Here is a 19,338-nt window from a genome sequence, read left to right as displayed (position 1 = left end):
TTTAATTAGTTACATCCACGTTACAAACAATTAAAAAAAGAACCAAGAGCATTTAAATAAGTGTAGTTCCTGCTTGGCTCCTCTTACAATTTCACAAACCAAGATCATGTGCGGCGGCTAGCTGGTTTCGATTTCCTATAAGGACTCAACAACGGGCAGACAATGTCATTTTGTCATCTGTTTATTGTAGGTGTTCGCTTTCCGAACTGTAAATAATTACCAGCGTGTGTGCGCCCACCCACGCACGCAGCAAACGTGCGGCGCGCTTAACTATGAGAAGCAGAACCAAAACCACATGTGAGAGTCGAAATTCAAGTGCGAAAGAAAAGCTCGGTGCTCTTGAAGCAAGAACAGCTACGGAAAAAAGTAATCAGTACCACACGAAACCATCCATTCGCCGGAGCGCGCTGGACAACACCGAACGGGTCCCGGTAATGCGCGCAAACGTCGCGCGGGGGGGAAAACACACAAGACACAAAAAAATTGGCGCCAATCCACTCGGTGAATGTGGTTGGAAAGCAAAGCTGTAAACGGCACCCACAACGATTATCGATGCGACATCACAAATTCACTCACGTCGCTCTACAAATCCTGAAACCAGAGAGAAGTGAAATGTACTTAACCACACCCTGTATTACTTCAAAGAGATATTCTTGCGCAGGTAAAATTATTGCACGAGGAATGAACGGTGGTTGGTTGAGTTGTATTGGTGTAGCACATCAGTGGAAACTTTTTTTATAAAATAAAAGCTCAAACCCGGTGTCAGACGATCTCACTTCTCCGTCTTTGCCGTAGCGGACGGAGGCGATGAGATCGGTGGCATAGACGGTGGAGGAGGAGGAGGAGGAAAGGAGGAGGAGGAGGAGCGGGAGCTAGAGGAGGAAACACTTTATTAGGACTTCTGAACGGCCCAAAGTGCGGTCCAGGAGAGTGGTTCCTTCTTCAGTGTAGCCCATATTCAGTCCGCGCCGCCTGTCCACCAGTTGAAGCTGGGTAGGTAGAGAGGGGCTGGATAGCAGCATCTCCCATTGCTCTTGTTAGGTAGTTGACAGAAGGAGAGGAGGTGCTCAGGGCTAAAGTTGCACACCCCAATTATGTGGCAGAGTGTTCCTACTTATGAGCAAAATTTACATGCAGCGTCTTAGCGATTCGGATGCATTAAGTGAACACGCATCCGGTGTGGGAAGGAGCCGGATTATATGAGCCGTAGGGTAGTTTGTTCTTCTATGGAAAGGTCAGGGTAAGCCAAAGGTAGAGTCTGCCTCAGATAGCGATAATTCTGGTTTATGTCCTTGATTGAGACATGCGGGTGACTGCCCTCGTGCAGCTCCATAGCACTGGGGGTGAAAGTGCAGGCTTGGTGGGCGTATTCGTTGCCCTCCATAGAAACGTGAGCAGGTGTCCAGATGAGCTGAATGGAACCATTTGAGGAGTGGTTTTTTAGCACTCGCAGTGCAGGTCGGGACACCAAACCCGACAGGTAGTTCTGTTAGGCTTGTTGGGAATTTGTGACTACTTTACAAACCCTTGGTTGAGAGCCAAGGCGACGGCTGCCTCTTCTGTTGCCATCATGTCTTCGGTCTTGAGTGTGGCACAGGTTGGTTCTGGAGGTAGACACGATGATGACGTACTGCTGCACTCTATGTTTGGAGGGGTATGTGTAGATAACTGCATGATCTCCACCGCTGGTGGTGTTGAGCGCTTGAGCCCGTGCTTGTCGGTGACCCTCGTCGTCTGAGGGGTTCATATGTCTAAGCAAAGGGAGCATATTTTTTTCTTGTCGCCAAAAGCCCAGGAGTACATCAAGCGGAGTGATATTCTGTGCTGCCCAGCCAATCTGGTGAAAGATTCAGCAAACCGCCGCAGTTCTGCTCATTCGGAGCTTCTGGATAGAAAGATGACCACCTCTCAGCTTTTTAGAGCCCCGTGATAAGCAGCCTCTCTGGGCGCCCTCATGGGAAGACAAATGGCTTGCTCAACCGCCATTCTAATCATTATATAAATCATCTTTATGTCCTCCTTGCCGAGAAGAAGACAGGGGGTTGACGTATGTGATTCTGGAGAAGACGAAAGCTAATCGAAAGGTGTCGGATTCCTTGAGGCCTCGCTTCTTGGTGGTAACTCGCCGGATCATGTTTATAATTTATTAATGTCGTGTTTGACGCACTGCAAGGATATGTTACTCTTGGTGTTGTCCTGAAGATGTAGGCCCAGGATTTTGATGCTGGGGCATGGAGTGATGGCCTGGCCATCAAGGAGTATTTGAATGTGTTTCTTGAGGTATCGCCTGGCGTGAGGGCGGACGACAAGGAACTGATATCTTTTTACGCGAACACTGGAAGCCACAGGCCCATTGGCGTCGTACTAGAAGTGAGACGCCATGGGTTAGTGTGTGCTTCCTTTAATCGCTATCGCGTAGAATTTAGCGAGAAGTCAGGCGTTAAGCCGTAGATGTGCTTGGTTAGTGCACCACTTGTCTTCGCCGTCTCTGTGTGGGCTCGTAGCTGAATCGGTAAGACTACGGGCTCTTGGTTTGTTACTCTGTTAGTTCCAGGTTCGATCCCTGGCGGTGCAGTAAATTCTTTTATTTCTTTCCGGGAGTTTTCTGGTGACACCAACGGTCGCGAAAGAACCCTTGGGGGGTAGAGGTAGAAAGCTTTGCTTTAAAAACCACAGAGAACTAAAGCAAAAATATAACGGAACCCGCAGAGTTCGTTGTGGACTGTATTCGAAGGGCAGCAGTTCTATTTTAGTGTAAATTCATCGCTGGTGCGGGGAATGCGCGTTGCAATGGCCTTGGGAATGCTATAATAGCAACGCTCTTATGGGAAAAGTACAGCTATGTCGTGCGCATGTACTGTTCTTTTTTGAACCCATTTGGCCAACCAAGCAGACCACGTGTGTCGTGCTTTAGTGATCAAGGCTAACGAGTGGATACTTGGTTTGCTAACGTTTCTGTCGTGTTGTGTCAGCCAAGGAAAGAGCGTGGTGGGTTTTTTACGTTCTTGTTTTCAAATTTGATGCACGCTAGAGCACTGCACAGGTCGCAGTTCCCAAGCCCGGCCCGAGACCGACAAAGTTGTTAAATATAAGCCCGAGCCCTGCCCCTACCCGACACTTGAAATTTTAAAAACTTGGGACGAGCTAAATATATATCCGGACGATATATATATATCCGGGCTGATGTTTCCAGGTGGAGAGGGAATCCAGCAAGCGACCCACACGTGTTAGGTCCTGGAATGTCGAAGCCTCCACTGCGCAACATGCTTGTCGCACTGCGGCGGGCGTCGGAGAGGCTGATTGCAGCAAGCACCTGCGTGATAAACCCGAACGGTGAAGTTAGGCGGTGAGCCATGGCACAGCTGATGATGCAGATGATAGAGCTGATGATGATGATGCTGCTGCTGATGATGATGCTTGTACTAGTTCTCTCGAGACTCTTTCCCTCGTCCATCGGCGTTGTATATATACGGATCTCAACCAACCCGCCCAAATATTTCTATTGCTGCATCAAGAGCATCATACCCTTAAGGTCTTACGAAACTGGTTTTGCTAATCCAAGCGCGTGATCATAACAGACAAATAGAGCGCCACTTACCCATTCTATAAAGTCAGCTGAGTTTTACGAATGAAGCTCTCCAATGCAGGGATACCAGAAGCGTGTACAAAGTATCTGTTCGAGACGGCCGCAGCCAGAATACATCGTTTAAAGAAGCAGCCATTATTGCGCATTCAAACCCACAAGGCATAGCACACGAATGCAGACACGTGATAGGAATCGCTATCGGAAACTTCAGCGCAGTGCGTGGCCAGAGCTATTACCCGCCAACTGCTGCGCGGTCGACGCCGATCGCCTATCCCGGGGGTCCTAACCACCAGGCAGGTATGGCCGCCCCTCCCAACACGACCCCTCGCAGCAGTTTCTCGTTGTGAAATTGGAGAAGGTCGGAAGTGGACCTCATTTAGGCGACATCGTACATACTCGAGCAGAGCCTTCCGCAATAACGGTGCGCCCAGCTGTCGATGGGCGTATTTCCTATGCAGGTCTCTCCTCGCCGCCGCCACTCCAGCCCCGGCAAACCGACATTTTTGTATGCAAAGAAGGCAAAGGCAAACAATGACCCTCCCGCAATTTTTCTTGAGCGGCGCTCTTCGTTCTTATTACTGCAAAGCAGTATATGTCTAACCCCCCAGTTTCACTTCCGGTGTCATCGATTTACTTGGCGCCGTCCCTGAGCACCTCCTCACCACCGCTGACGCCTGTTTCACAAATATTTTCCCCCTCGCCTCCACGACGCCCCGTTGGCAATTTGCGCAGACGGCAGCTAACGGTGCTATGCAGTTATCAGATGATTGCGAAAAATAACTGAAACACGGATGGGCGTAAACAATGCACTGACGATTACTACACTACTTAATATGAAATATTTGCTCAACACGTACTGCAGTCTTCTCGGTAAAGGCACCTTTCCGCTGCGTCTAAGGAAATGCTCACGTTATCAGCGAACGTACGGTGGCGTGCTCTGCTCTGCTGCTACCTAGCAGTGCGTCGCCGCCACCGGCCATCATGTTGCAAATCATGTTTGACCCTCCCGCACAAATGATATGTGGTTCGGATAAGCCCCGCGCAACGGAGCAGCGAGCATGTTGTTGCATATCGTGTTTGAACCTCCCGCGCAAACGTCCCGTAGTTTGGATTACCGGAGAATAGAACAGCGTCTGGGGAAAGTGTCAGGGGGAGGGTGCTCTTTGGTGGCGACACATGAAACATGTGTGAGGGAGAGGCAGGGAGAGAGATCACGCCGTAGCCGCACTTTTCGTACTCCACTTACCCCTCCGCTAGATGCTTTCTTTCGTCGCTGCTGCGTTCGCTCACTCGGTTAGGCGGATATAAACACACGCCGCTCCCGCGAAGCCCAGGTAACGGCTTCCAAAGGGCTCCGTCCTAAAACGATTGAAACCAGCCGTCGCTGTTTTCACTCAAATTCACTTCGCCAAGTAGCTGCGACTCCCTCCCAGTATAAGAGAAACTTCCGCAGTTGGAACGCCAGCTTGAGCCCACATTTCTTTTTCTGCTTGGTAGGCCTTTCAAACGACATTTTCGTCGGTGTCTTTCACGCCTAAGTATGCGCCATTACCGGTGGCCGGTTTATGCGTGCACGGTTTTCGGGCAGAAAAATGGGGGCTTGCACGCACAGCAAGGCTTCATGCCGCAACCGATGAAATGACGGTTGTGCTAGTATAGATGTCGACATTATATGCTTCAATGCGGTTGTCGGCTGTCCACATCAATCGAGAGGTTCGGGTGTGGGTTGATGTATTACACAGACATCTTACGCACACAGTAAGACGCATACGAGGGGGAGGAAAATGGACAGCCACATGTTTGTACGCGAGAAAACAGCTCAAGGGCTTCCAGGTTTTAAATTGTTATGGGACGGGTGCATGCAGTTCTTTTGGAGCGAGCATCGAAGCCTTGACCGGAACACAAGCTCGAATGGGGGCGAAAACAACGGAAAACTCCTGACACCACCGTTTCCGCCTCAACTTCAGCTCGTGGAGTAGCGGCGAATCCCTTCCGGATGAACAACAAAGCGCTCTCTTTGAATGCCGGCAGGTGGGCCAATAACACTTCATGAAACTTGCAAGGGTGAGTTCGTGCATGATTACTAAAGGAGAACAGTGCAAACTCAGACAAAAACACAAGAAGCAGAATGTGACAGACACGAGCGCTGACTTACAACTGACTTTTATTCCTTGGCTTTTCACATATATATGCCAATAGTCAAGAAACACAAGAAGAGCAGAAAATTTCACGATAGCGGGAGATACGAAACCGCTCGTCACGCTTCACTGCGCCATGTGCCACAAACACTTTCTGTACTACTGAGGGACAGATAATTAATCTCTTTCTGCGAGAGGGACAAGGAGGGAACGCTAACACATTTATCTTTTCTGCGCAATATTTTTGCGGCTTCAATTATTTCTCTTGTTATGTTATCTTTGTGTCTTGAAATGACCTGCGTTTTTTGAAAGATTGGGGCGCAGCCGCGGCAATCCCGACATTGGACACCTAAATGGCCACTAATCGCCGTATGTACAGGTCCGCGCAGAAGTAAACGGAGCACGGGAGCGGTGGCCGAACTGCATCGCTGCGCCGGGTATGGGCAACGACGGTAACCATGGAGCGCCGGTCAAAGGGTGTGTTCGCACTGCCCCCGCCGCCCTGTCTGATATGTTTAATAGCCGCTCTGCTGGCGTGTCATGCTCGGCGAGACGGTCTTCAAAAGACAGCGCGGGGCTATAAAGGGGCGCTGGTTGCATTGCCGCTCGCAGGCATCAGCGGCAACCGAATCCGCTGCTCATGAGCTGGACGAAGCTGCGCGTGCCCGAAAACGTGCCTTGTTGCGCGCTGTAAAGGGCGGCATAAAATTGTAGGCCTCTGCGGTTTGGCATAGCATGTCATTGCGATATAAATAGCTGTAAGCCGCGCAAAATTGCCATGTATAACATTGAAAGCACATTCACAGAAATTTTCGTTGTTCGGGAAAAAAAATTCGCTTACAAGATTTCTTCTTTTATTTTGGGTTTGTCCGAAGTTATTGCTGCCGGTAAGTCTAGGTCTGTTCTGAACACAGGAAATAAAAAAAATGTCCATGCGGTAGAAATTCTGTATTAGAGAACACCGTAAAGAATAGGTACAAGCGTTGCCTGCTATTACAGCGGGCCTCATAGGGCGCATATTTTGTTGTCGCATTAACCCTTACGTACCCGTTCACAAGGAAAGCCGTCATAAAATTTTGTACCGAATCAACCGATTAGTCTATGGTCGCCATCGTTCATGACGACTATACTCGCCATCGGTTATTTTGGGGCTTTGACGGTGCTTTTGTGCAATACATTAAGGTGATGCGATGAAGCCACCTTTCAATTCAGGGAATTGAATGCGGAGTTTAAATCTGCATCATTTTCTTAACTAATCGAAGGTGCTCGTTAAAAACAACAACGTCGGTTTTAATGCGACAAAACAATATGCTCCCTATGAGGCCCGCTGTAATAGCTGGCGACGATGGTATCTATTCTTTAAGGTGTTCTCTCAATACAGAATTTCCACCGCATGAACATTTTTTTTATTTCCCTTTTTTCAGAACGGACCTGGAGTGACCGGCAGCAACGACTTGGGACAAACACAAAATTAAAGAAGAAATATAGTAAGCGACATTTTTTTTCCGAACAACGAAAATGTCTGTGAATGGGGTCGGTATATTGTACATGGCAAGTTTATTGCCAGCTTACAATTAATTATATCGCAATGACATGCTATGCCAAACCGCAATGGCCTACAATTATAATGGCGCCTTTTACAGCGCGCAACAAGGCACGTTTCCAGGCGCGCGCAGCTTCGTCCAGCTCATGAGCAGCGGATTCGGTCGCCGCTGATCCCTGCGAGCGGTAATGCAACCAGCGCCCCTTTATAGCCCAGCGCTGCTTTTTGAAGACCGTCTCGCCAAGCATGACACGCCAGTATAGCGGCGATTAAACATATCAGATAGGACGGCGAGGCAGTTCGAACACACTCTTTGACCGGCCCTCCATGGCTCCCGTCGGCGCCCATACGCGGCGCAGCGATGCAGTTCGGCCACCGCTTCCGCGCTCCGTTTACTTCTGCGCGGACATGTACGTTATAGTTATGTTCCCTGAACCTTTTATTGATGCATCGTCCAGTTTGGCCCACGTACGTTTTTCCACAAGACAGGGAAACAGAATAGACGATGCCTTTAACACATTCAACAAACCCATTTTCGTGCTTTATGGAGCAAGACTGCATTGTTCTTTTGGTTTTGTTTACTCTCGCACACATGGAGGAAAGCTTGTTGGCAGCAGAAAACACAACTTTTACGCTAGCTCTTTTTCCTATCTTTTTTAAATTGTGCGCTATCCGGTGCATGTAAGGAATAACAGTAAGTTTACCACGTTTGTTGCCTTCTACATCTGCTTCACTGTCTCGTCCCTCTCTTTTTAATCTCTGCATTAACGATTCTGCTACCGATGTTAACAGCTGCTTTGGGTACCCCGCTATCAGAAGCCGATCAACCTGTTTACGAAAGCTTTCTTGTATCGAGTAAAAACAGGACTAGTTAAGGGCATTTTAAAACACATTGTTATGATAGACCTTTTCACGAGTTTAGAAAGGAATGAGTCAAAAGGTAGAAGCGGTTTGCTGGCTCGTGGTTCGTACGCCCAGCAGATGTGATTGTGCGAAAAATGAAGCTTAAGATAAAAAAACCGGGTAGTTCTGTCCACGGGAATTTCAGAAGTTAAAACCAAAGGTTCATAACATTGGCGGAAATGACCCAAAACCTGGAACATTAACGATTGCAGACCTGCTTCGTCGGTGTTAAAAAGTACTAAAAAGTCGTCAACGTAACGGAAAATTTCGGTTACTTGTGGAATCTTCAATTGGTCATGCAAATTGCGGTCGAGGTGCGCTAAAAAGAGGTCACTTAAAATTGGTGCGATGCAGGATCCGATACAGATTCCGTTAGACTGAATATAAAGCTTCTCGTCCCAAGTTCCGAAAGTTGAGTTTTGGTACACCATCAACAACTCTAAAACTCCTTCAACTGACACGCCTGTGCTATTTTGAAACGCAACGGAACCGTATTTGTCAATGCATTCCTCAACCCAAAGCAACAGTTCACAATGTGGCAAAGAGTAATATAAATCGTCTACATCAACAGAGCATGCTATATAGCTTTTGTCATTACATTTCTTTAAAGTCTCAATGACTTCATCCGATCACCGCACAAGGAACGGGTCGTCGACTCTTAAGAGGTTGAAATGTTTCTGCAAAAACAACTCAATGTACTTTTGTGAAGTACCGTTCTCGGATACAATTACCCTTAGAGGGATATCTACTTTACGTGTTTTCGCGCTGAAACGCATATCCAGGCTCATACGACTGCTTTTTACAATGGATTTTTCTAGACCGTCGAGCTTTAACTTTTTAAACAATTTTTTGGCCTCTGCTCTTACTTTTTTCAGGGAAGTATTATCTCGGAATGTGAAAGCTAATAAAATTGCTTGCTCAGCTTTTTCCTTAAACAGGCTTTCCTTCAACACAATAAAGCCCCATTCTTTGTCTGAGGGTAGCCAGGATAGCGCGTTGGTCCTCAAAAACGACTCCTTCTGCCTAACTGGTACACCACACTTCTTCTTTCTGCACTTAAAGATAACGTCCACTCCTTCAGACACGCACCTGTCGGTCTCAGCATCGGGAGCCAAGCCAGACACTTGCCTGACCAAGCTGGGAGCTCGGGAGCTGTCTTGTCAGGTTCCACGGCCAATTTTGGTCCCCTAGCCCGAACACGGTTGATGCGGTCCGGAAGAGTCACGTCGCCTAAGATTCTGAAGTTGTCCTTCCTCGCTGCTGGAGCCATGCACGCAGAAGCACGCAGTTCCGAAAGAGTCTACAACCACAAACACTCAGCCGTCGAGTCCGCCAGAGCTCTGCATTCCCTCCACTTCCTGCTAGGTCGGGGCTGTGCAGACGGTCCGTGAAGACGCAGATACAGGCACTCTCGGTAGAACCGCGTTTGCCTATTCCACTCGGACTGAAGAATTTTGCAAATTCTTGCTCCGGCCCTTGTTATGGGCAAAAGCCACCAAAAAGCAGCAAGACCTCAGGAGGCCACCGCTTCGTCCTTAAGTGGAAGGAAATTGTACGTGCGCGGCACACAGCGATGGCGAAGAGAGTGTCGAGAAGGTAGGGGTTCACTAGGAAACAATTAAAATATCCCATTGTACTAGAAATAAAGCTTGCAAGGGTTAAGGCTTGGGCGAGATGGCGCATGATTACTAACGGGGAACAGCGCAAACTCAGACAAAAACACAAGAAGAAGAATGTGACAGACACAAGCGCAGTGAAGAGTGACGAGCGGTTTTGTATCTCCCGCTATCGTGACACTTTCTGTTTTTTTTTTGTTTCTTGACTATTGGCATATATATGTCAAAAGCCAAGGAATAAAAGTCAGTTGTAAGTCAGCGCTCGTGTCTCTCACATTCTTCTTGTGTTTTTGTCTCACTTTGCGCTGTTCCCCTTTAGTAATCATGCACCAACTCGCCCAAGCCTTAACTTTTGCAAGCTTTCTTTCTAGTACAATGGGCTCTTAATTGTTTCCTAGTGGACCCCTGCCTTCTCGTCACTCTCTTTGCCATCGCTGTGTGCCGCGCACGTACCACTTCCTTCTATTTAAAGACGAAGCGGCTGCCTCCTGAGGTCTTGGTGCTTTTTGGTTGCTTTTGCCCATCACAAGGGCACGGAGCAAGAATTTGCAAAATTCTTCAGTCCGAGTGGAATAGGCAAGCGCGGTTCTACCGAGAGTGCCTGTATCTGCGTCTTCACGGACCGTCTGCACAGCCCCGACCTAGCAGGAAGTGGAGGAAATTCAGCGTTCTGGCGGACTCGACGGCTGAATGTTTGTGGTTGCAGACTCTTTCGGAACTGCGTGCTTCTGCGCGCACGGCTCCAACGGCGAGGAAGGACAACGTCAGAACCTTGGGCGACGTGACTCTTCCGGACCGCATCAACCGTGTTCGGGCTAGGGGACCAAAATTTGCCGTGGAACCTGACAAGACAGCGCTCGAGCTGCTCAGCTTGGTGAGGCAAGTGTCTGGCTTGGCTCCCGATGCTGAGACCGACAGGTGCGTGTCTGAAAGAGTGGACGTTCTCTTTAAGTGCAGAAAGAAGAAGTGCGATGTACCAGTTAGGCAGACAGAGTCGTTTTTGAGGACCAACGCGCTATCCTTGCTACCCTCAGACAAAGAAGGGGGCTTTATTGTGTTGAAGGAAAGCCTGTTTAAGGAAAAAAATCGCGCCAATCCACCCCGTGAATGTGGTTGGAAAGCAAAGCTGTAAACGGCACCCATAACGGTTACTCATGCGACGTCACTTAAAATCACTCACATCGCTCTACAAATAGTAAAACCAGAGAGAAGTGAAATGCTCTTAACCACACCATTTATTACTTCAAAGAGATATTCTTGGTAAGGTTAAATTAATGCATCATGCATGAACGGTGTTTGGTTGAGTTGTATTGGTGTAGCAAGAGTGGAAACGTTTTTTTATAAAATCAAAGTAAGCTCCAACCCGGTGTTAGACGATCTGACTTCCCCGTCTCTGCGCCGCGGACGGAGGCGACGAGACTTGCGCCTGAGAAGGAGGAGGAAGAAATATTTCTGTTCAGATTTCTGAACGGCCCAGAGTGCAGCCTTGGGGAGTGATTCCTTCTTCTGTGGGGCCCATTTGCAGTCCACGCGGACTGTGTTCTGTCCACCCGCTGAAGGTGGGTAGGTAGAGAGGGCCTGGACAGCAGCATCTCCCATTGCTCTTGTTGGGTAGTTGACGGAAAGAGAGGAGGGTGCTCAGGGCTAAAGTCCCACACCCCGATTACGGGGCGGAGTGTTCCTACTTCTGAGAAAAATTTACATTGAGCGTCGTAGCGATTCGGATGCATTACGTGAAGACGCGTAGGCTGTGGAAAGGAGCCCGGATTGTATGAGCCGTAGGGTAGTTTGTTGTTCTCTGGAAAGGTCAGGGTAAGGCGAAGGTACGGTCTGTCTCAGAAGGCGGTAATGCTGGATTATCTCCCTGGACGTGACACGCGGGTGACTGCCCTCCATTGAAGCGTGTGGGGGGTCCAGATGAGCTGAATAGAACCGTTTGGGGAGTGGTTTTTAGCACGCGCAGTACAGGTCAGGACACCCAACGCGACTGGTAATTCCAGTAGGCTTGCCGGGAATCGGTGACTACCCTCTGAACCCCTGGTTAAGTGAGAGCCAAGGTGATGGCTGCCTCTTCTGCTGCCGTCACTTGTTGGGTACTAAGCGAGGTACACGCAAAGAGGTTGGTTCTGGAGGTAGCCACGATGATGGCGTGTTGCTGCCCTCGATGTTAGAAGTCTGTGTAGATAACTGCATGAGCGCCACCGAGGGTGGTGTTTAGCGCTTGAGCCCGTGATTTTCGTTGACCCTCGTCATGTGAGGGGTTCATATTTCTAAGCAAAGGGAGCATCTTTAGTCTTAGTCGTCAAGAGTCTGGGAGTACGTCAAGCTGAGTGACATTCTGGGCTGCCCAGCCAATCTGGTGAAGCATGCGGTTACCTACCGCAGTTCTGAGTCGGACCTTGTGGTTAGAAAGATGGCCTTCTATCAGCTCTTCCACCATGTTGTGGAGCCCGTGCTAAGCAGCCTCAGTGTGGACGCACTCATGAGAAGACCAATGGCCTGCTCGACCGCCTTTCTAATCATTATAAAAAGCATCTGGAGGTTGCCACGATGATGGCAACCTCCTCGTCGAGAAGAAGATAGGGGTTTATCGTAAGTAACTCTCGAGAGAACAAAAGCTTCAAATAATCGAAAGGTACCGGATTCTTTTAGGCCTCGCTTCTTGGTGGCAACTCGCCTGATCATGATTAGATAAATGCTGTTTTTGAGGCGCTGCAAGGACACGTCACTCTTGGTGTTGGCCTGGAAATGTAGGCTCAGGATCTTGATGGTGGGGTTTGGAGTGATGGCCTGGTCATCAAGGAGTATTTGAATGTATTCCTTGATTTGGCGTGGGAGCGGACGACAAGGAGCTGTGAGTTTTACGTGAACACTGGGGGCCACAGGCTTTAGCAAATTGGCGTACTAAAAGTGAGATTCCATGGATTGGTGTGAGCTTCCTTTAATTTTTGTAACTCTTAGCACATGAGCAAGGTGCGCACAGGGCCGCTAGACGGGCGTGAGTGGTCGTGTGATGCTTTCACGTGGCATTCAGCGTGAACGCAGGGGGTAAACCCGTAGATGTGCTTGGTGAGTACACGATTTGTCTTCCCGTGTCCGCGTGGCCTCGTAGCTGAATCGGTAAGACAACGGGCTCTCGCTTTGTTAGTCTATTAGTTCCAGGTTCGATTCCCGGCGGTGCCAGTAAATTCTTTTATTTGTTCGCTGGAGTTTTCTGGTGACACCAATGGTCGCGAAATAACCCTTGGGGGGTAGCGGTAGAAAGCTTTGCTTTAAAAGCTGAGCAAGCAATTTTATCAGCTTTTACATTCCGACATAATAATTCCCTGAAAAAAGTAAGAGCACAGGCTAAAAAAAATTATGTAAAAGTTAAAGCTCGACGGTCTAGAAAAATCCATTGGATAAAGCAGTCGTATGAGCCTGGATATGTTTTTTCGGCGCAGAAACACATAAAGTAGATGTGGTGTTTGCGAAGGACGTACGAAGCACCGGCAAGACCACCGTACGAAAGACGTTTATTGTACTTAACACATCGAATATATACATAAAAGACAGACGCCGCCCTGGGGGTGAAAGAACACAAAAAGTAAACCGAAACTGAATATAACATACTCCCTCCCTTATATTTAGTGATTAGTTGTTAGTAAGTGTTAGAAACCCCTATGCATGCACTGTACATATTTACACTCTATATACACACTGTGCTATACACACAGACAACTAGTGCGTCGCATAGTCTTTGAGCCAGGCCGGTGGCCGGCACTCTCGGGGAGGCCGATGGGGACGCTGCACGGCCGGAGATGCTAGTGAGCTCGTAGAGCTCTGTAGCACGCCAGGAGACCGCGGTTGCGGCCCAGGAGAAGGCGGCTGCGGCACGGAGGCTTCAGTACAGGCAGCTGCGGATCAGGAGCAGGCGACTGCGGTACGGCAGACTGCAGTACGGCAGTAGGCGGCGGCTGCGACCCGGGAGAGGGCGGCAGGGGCAGGGCAGGCTGCGGCACTCGAACCGGAAGCTGCGGCGCAGGTAGCTCCGAACGTTGGTATGGTTGACTGGTGCCCCTCTCGGGAACCCGGGACAGCTTGGAGGCGTTCCATGTGCGGCCATCTGCAAGTCGGAAAGAGGCAGGTCCCATCTTCTCCAACACTTAAGTTGGTGAGGAAAAGGAACGATACCCCTTGAAGCGAACAGACGGCTTCTTGAATCGAACGAAACACCCACAGCTATCTTCGGCTCCTTAGCAGCTCTCCTCCGGTCCGTGTACTCTTTGCTGCTTTGTTGTTGAAGCCGGGCCCTTTGGCGCAGTCGCGCCAGTTCCTTTGCTGGGTCCTTTGCAAACGCTGGTGCCGAAAACCCCAAGACATCCACTCTGGTTCGGGGCATTCGCCCATGCAGCAGAACTGCTGGGGCAACCCCAGTGGTACCCTGTGGAGTAAAGCGGTATATAGCGAGGTAGTCTGTGACTGCTTGTCGGATAGGTCGCCTTTCGAGGAGTGAAACTTGGATGAAGTTCTTCAAAGTTCGATTGAACCTCTCGACTTGCCCATTCGCCTGGGGGTAGTATACAGACGAATGAGACAGCTTGATGGCTCAGTTTTGAAGAAAGGTTATAAATTCATGTGAAGTGAACTGCGGCCCATTATCGCAAACAGTCTCCTCCGGGTATCCTTCACGGGCAAAAACACTGATTAAGAAGTCTTTCATGGTGCTTGTGGCCACTTCGCTGCGAAAATATATATCTGGCCATTTGGAATGGTAATTGACCAACGTTATAGCAAATCGGCTATTGTGAGGTGCATGTTCCAACTGGCCAACAATGTCTAGGCCCAGTTTCTGCCATGGCCTTTCAGGCCAGTTAACAGCCTGCAATGGCGCTGGCGATGTTTTGGCGGACTTACCTGCCTCCAGGCAGATGTGACAGTTTTTCACGGCAGATTCAACTTGCTTGTCCATTCGTGGCCACCAGAATAGCTCACGAAGTCGCGCCTTTGTGCGCGTGATGCCCGGATGTGTCTCGTGGTCGACGGCGATGAACTGAGCCGTCAGCGAGGACGGAACAACGAGTCGCTCTGCGCGCAGTAGAAGGTCATCAACAACAGAAAGTTCTTCGCGCACAGAGTAGAAAGGTTTTGCCTCCTCTGGTACGGACCTTTGTGGTGGCCAAGAACCGAGAAAGAACGACTTGACCGTTTGCAGCCAACCATCGTTGAGGACGCCTTGCTTCAATTCTTCCTTCGTCACGCAAGCCGGCTCGACCAACGACACAATTTCTTCTTACTTGGCCAGCTCTGCCTCCGCCGTGGGAACTGGCAGCCGAGAAAGAGCATCTACCACCCTGTTGGTGGACCCTTTGCGGTACTCGACAGTGAAATTGTAACATAAGAGTCGTGCACTCCAGCGTGCAATTCGGAGTGGCCTTCTTCCACGTCCTTGCGACGACAGCAACGATACCAACGCCTGATGGTCCGTTCGAATCTTGAAATGGCGACCCCAAAGGTAAGTGTGCCATCGTTCGCACGCCCAAATGCATGCCAATGCTTCGCGTTCGCCGACCGAGTACTTTCTTTCTGCTGATGACAAGGTACGAGACGCGAAAGCAACTGTGCGGAGCTCGTGGCCATTTTGCTGCTGCAGGACGGCTCCCAGCCCACAGTCGGAAGCGTCGGTCGACACGATGACTGGAAGTGTGGGATCCAACATGTGTAGAACTGTGCTTGAAGAGAGCATTTCCTTGACCCTCCGAAAACTGCTGTCTGCCTCGGCTGACCATATGAATGGCTCATTCTTGCGAAGCAGGACGCGCGTAGGCTCGACCACCTGGGCCAAGCGTGGAACGAACTTGGAATAGTATTCTACAAGACCCAGGAATGAACGGAGGGCGGCAACGTCTGTTAGCACTGAAGTGTTAACTACTGAGTCTACGTTCTCTGGAAGCGGTGAGATACCTTGCGCCGTGACCTTATGACCTAGGCAAGAAAGTTCTGGAACGTCAAAGAGGCATTTGTCGTTCAATAGAACTTTCATCTGACAAAGCATCGTCATCGAATCCGACTTCACGAACCCTGCCTTCATTTGTCGCTTGCGGTTGCATACTTTCTGAAACAGGCCCTTGATACCGCAAAACAAACACTTCTTTCCCTGCGCTGGGCACTGCGACGCTGATGCGCGGTGATTCCGCGAGCCGCATCGGAAACAGTGCCGCGAAACGGACCGGATATCTCTGTCTTGCCGAGGGGGGCGGTGCCCCTGCGGCACATGTAAACCGCTCGCGCTCCTTGGAAAGTTCTGCTGAAAATGCGCTTTTGGCTGTGAATTGAAGTTTCGAGAAGAATGGGAATACTGGGGACGACGCCGTACAGAAACAGGCTCGACCGAAGCAGAAAATTCCTTCAGCTCTTCAGCTGCTTGCTCAAACTGAAGAGCGATTCGCACTGCGCTCTCGAACGAAAGAGAGGAACCCTCGAGCAGCAACCGTTCACGAACGCGGTTGGAAGCAACGCCGGCTACAAATCGGTCCCGAAGAGCATCATCTTGTGAAACGAACGAACAATGCGAAACGAGCTCCCGTAAAGCAGCAACAAAGTCATGAACGGACTCGCCTGTGTGCTGGCTGCGGCGGTGAACCGATGACGCTCGACGACGACGTTGCACGACGTCGAAAACTGCTGCCGTAAGGCGATGAGTGCGGACTCGTACTCGTCAGTAGCGGGTACGGGAGGCTTCTCTTGTAGTGCCGGTTTCTCTTGTACTGCCGGTACTGCGGCGCTTGCTGGTGCTGGTGCTGCGGCGCTTGACCCGGAAGCTAAAGTCCGGTAAATACGCTGCCCTTCCACCCCCAAACAATGCAGAAGAATGGCCTTGCGTCACTCTGGTGATAACTCAGCTGCTCCGGACGCTAGAAGGTATACTGTTAAAGTCTGCTCCCACTCCTGCCAGGGAAGGGACCGACGGCCGGGCGCCGGGAGTAACGGCGGCGGCGGAGCAAGGCCGGATAAACTCATGGCGGGGCAGATCCGGACGGCACTCGATGCTGAAGGTAGCTTGACGTGTTGTTATCCTATTCTCGTCGCCAATGTGGTGTTTGCGAAGGACGTACGAAGCACCGGCAGCACCACCACACGAAAGACGTGTATTGCATTTAACACATCGAATATATACATAAAAGATAGACGCACCCCCTGGGGTTGAAAGAACTTCGGCTCTACCACTGACCGCATATACGCTGTGGTCTTGCTATGTTACTGCGCGGATTACCGGACTTTTGGGCCCATGCGGAATGCGCGAGAGAGAGTGAAGAAAACATTGCCGTCACTCACGCGAGTGGGCACCACCGCTGTGATTGCAACTATGCATTGCAGCGCCATCTCTTGCGAGCCGGGTTCCACGCTTAGCGTGCGGGGAAGAACAAGGCTGGAGCGATGGCGTTGGTCGAAGCGGTCCATATTTCGCTTTTTCACGGAATGATGGCTTGCTTGTGTAGTAAGGCCGTTTATTATTTTTTTTATTATTATTAAACTCTGAGCGCTAGCGAAGACGAAGGCGCTTCCCTGGAGTGACCCAAAATCGCGGCGGTGCATGTGTTTCATATCGTGTTCAAAACTGTGGGAATTGTTTTTTCTTCGAGGTTGGGATGGGGGGGGGGGGGGGGGGGGGGGAGAGGTCAAGGTAATGATTTTGGACTTGAGTCGCCAAATAAAGTTTATTGCGGCGTCGTGAACTGAGGACGCCACCCGCCTTCATTATTTTTCTGTTTGCTCATTAAAACGTTTTGCCCCCAGCTCCACCTCTCTCTGCCACTCTTCTTCGCGTAGCATCGACATTTAGGAGCACCCGTTTTTCAGACAACATGGACAACCTTCTCTTTATCTTCAGCTTTATGTTTTCTTTATCTTCAGCTGCGAACGGATACTGAGCTAACGCAGGCACTTGCATCTGCGTACGGGTACGTTAGCGGAGTAATGCGTACACTCGCTGACTCGTGCGCTAATTTCAAGCAGGTGTATTACATTATTGTATAGTTCATTTAGCGCAGCAATCTTCCTAAATGTAAGGGTGCCTTTCTAGAAATCGTAAAATGTAACGTTTTTATTACTTGATTCCTCGTTTGTATCCATTCCAGGCGGAAATTGATGAAAGGGGCGGACGGAGGTAACTGTGCGAGAGCAGAACCTTACTTGAAATTAAGGATAATAAAGCAAAAATATTACTCTCCTTATACAGAAGTTAATGGAATTTCTTCAGGATGACCAATTAGTTACTTTCACTGTCGGTGTGATGCTTAATTTTTCTGCAGTGTAAATGTTTCCTTTCAGAATAGCTTTCAAAATCCTCCCTCACACCGTTCACTTTCACATTGCCAAACACAAAGAAATGCATGGTGTGCTGTAGAATCCACTGGTACAGCATAGAGGTGAGAAGGCGACACTCCGAAGTTCAGCTTGGTCTTTGAAAGAAGGAAATTTGATTGCTGTTTTTCTTTTTTCCCGTTTTTTTCTCCCTAATTTTCGTTTCCGTCCCTGCTTGCGCGGTCTTTCTTTATTAGTGACTTTTTTTTATTTCCGGTGTTCTCATTACGTTTAGGGTTCAGCGCTCATTCTGACCCCTTTAAAGCATGGATAAACGATTGGTCGTCAATGACCGGTCACCGGTGTTCACGTTCTCTTTTTATTTTTGTTTGTGTCATTCCACGCACATACAGCATCGCCGAAACCACAAGCCTGCGGTTGCCAAATCTCAACCGCCCCTTTGTTGTCCAAATCGATGTAAGTGAGTACGGCATAGGGGCTGTTTTGCTACAGGAGCATAGCGGTGAACTGTACCCTCTGGCATTCGCCAGCCGCACTCTCTCGGCGGCCGAACAGAACTATTCAGTGAGAGAAAAAGAGTGTCTTGCCATAGTGTTCGCCCTCAAAAAGTTTAACATGTACTTGGATGGCGCAGATTTCACGATACAGACTGACCACAAAGCACTGTCATGGTTGTCACGGCTTCAGTACCCTGCAGGTCGCCTCGCACGCTGGGCGCTAAACCTGCAGAAGTATCATTACAAAGTGGAATACAAGAAGGGCACCAGCAACAAAGCCGCGGACGCCTTGTCTCGCGCACCCCTACCAGCACAACAGCAACCAGAACCCCGGGTCTTCGCGGTTACAACGCCTGCCAAAGCCTGGGGAACCCTGGTAAGTCGCCAGAAGATGCTTGAAGCGCAGCAGGCCGACGAATAGTGCACGCGCATTCGGGAGTCCATTACGGCCGCGGAGAACGACGATACTACGGCGGCACGGGCCCCGGACTACGACTGCTACGTCCAAAGCCAGGACGGCTTGCTACTGCGGTACATCCCAAGTGCAGATACGGACAGTGGTGAGTATCCCTTTCGGGTGTTCGTACCAAAGCGCCTAAGGCGGTCTTTTCTGTAATATTACCACGACACCGCCCTCGCAGGTCATAGTGACGGACAGAAAACATACCAAAAGCTATGCCGCGTTTTCACATGGCTTTGCATGAGGAAGAAGGTAATGAAGTACGCCCAGACATGCCCAGTTTGCCAGTCT

The 19,338-nt window shown here is 49.7% G+C and overlaps 1 pseudogene; it reads right to left on the bottom strand.

The window, feature by feature from the left end:
- Positions 1 to 13,589: 13,589 nt before the first annotated feature.
- Positions 13,590 to 16,983, bottom strand: LOC144143523 (uncharacterized; annotated as a pseudogene).
- Positions 16,984 to 19,338: the final 2,355 nt, after the last annotated feature.

This window comes from Haemaphysalis longicornis, unplaced genomic scaffold (assembly GCF_048455015.1).
Source record: "Haemaphysalis longicornis isolate Haplotype H1 unplaced genomic scaffold, Haemaphysalis longicornis Haplotype H1 scaffold_1, whole genome shotgun sequence".
Taxonomy (NCBI): Eukaryota; Metazoa; Arthropoda; class Arachnida; order Ixodida; family Ixodidae; genus Haemaphysalis; species Haemaphysalis longicornis.
This window is presented reverse-complemented; position numbering and strand designations above follow the sequence as displayed.